The sequence below is a fragment of the Penaeus japonicus genome, unplaced genomic scaffold, assembly GCF_977035675.1.
Source record: "Penaeus japonicus unplaced genomic scaffold, GWHDUDI00000001_assembly GWHDUDI00000015, whole genome shotgun sequence".
Classification (NCBI taxonomy): Eukaryota; Metazoa; Arthropoda; class Malacostraca; order Decapoda; family Penaeidae; genus Penaeus; species Penaeus japonicus.
The window spans coordinates 14,055,409-14,056,938 of record NW_028234417.1 but is presented as its reverse complement, the minus strand read 5'-3'; positions in this window follow the sequence as shown (position 1 = coordinate 14,056,938).

The following is a 1,530-nucleotide window of genomic DNA, read 5'->3' as shown; positions in this document are numbered from 1 at the left end:
ATAACGATGATAATGCAATCAACAATTCCAACAACAGCAATGCAAATAATTGATGATAGCAATGATAATAACGCTCATCATGGAAGTACGGATAGCAGTCTCTGAAATAAATCATAACAATAATGAAATGGATGATTATATAATGAAAACACAGCAGGGAACATAAGGGATGATGGCAATAGTATTAGTGGAAAGGACAATTAAAGGAAAATAATGGCAATCATATCATCAAGCATAACGGTAATGGTAGTAATGGTAATAATGTTGATGATGGCGATGATGATAATGATGACGGCGATGATGATAATGATGATGGCGATGATGATAATGATGATGGTGATTATGATAATGATGGCGATGATGATAATGATGATGGCGATGATGATAATGGTGGTGATAATGATGATGGCGATGATGATAATGGTGGTGATGATAGCGATGGTGATAATGATAATGTTGATGGTGGTGATCATGGCGATGGTGATAATGTTGATGACGATAATGTTGATGATGATATTGGCGATGATAAAGATGATGGCGATGATGATGGTGATGATAATGATGGTGGCGGTGATGGTGAATGATAATGATAATAATAATGATGGCGATGATAATGATGATGGCGGTGATGATAATGATGATGATGGTAATGAGGATGATAGTGAGGATGATTATAATGATGGTAATGATGATGATAATGATGGTAATGATGATGGCGATAATGATAATGATGGTGAAGATGATAATGATGATGGCGATGATGATGATGATAATTATGATGGTGATATGATGATAATGAAGATGATAATGATGATGATGCCGATAATAATGATCATGGTGATGATGATGATGATAATAATAATTATGATGCCGATGATGATAATGATGATGCCGATGATGACAATGATGATGATAATGATGGCGATGATGATAATAATGATGGCGATGATGACAATGATGATGATAATGATGGCGATGATGATAATGATGATGGTGATGATGATAATGGTGATGATGATAATGATGAAAATAATTATGATGGTGATGATGATAATGATAATGGCAATGATGATGATGGCGATGATGATAATGATGATGGTGATAATGATAATGGCAATGATAATGATGATGATGGCGATGATGCTAATGATGATTATGGCGATGATGATAATGATAATGGTGATGATAATGATGATGGCGATGATGCTGCTGATGATAATGATAATGGTGATGATAATGATGATGATAATGGTGATGATAATGATATCATGATAGCAATGATGATGATAAAGATGATGGCGATGATGATGATAGCGATGATAATGATGATGGCGATGATAATAATGATGATGGTGATGATGATAATGATGATGGCGAGGATGATAATGATGATGGTAATGATAATGGCAATGATGATATGATGATAATGATGATGGCGATAATGATAATGATGACGAGGGTAATGATGATGTCGATGATAATAATGATAGTGATGATGATAATGATGATGGCGATGATGATAATGATGAT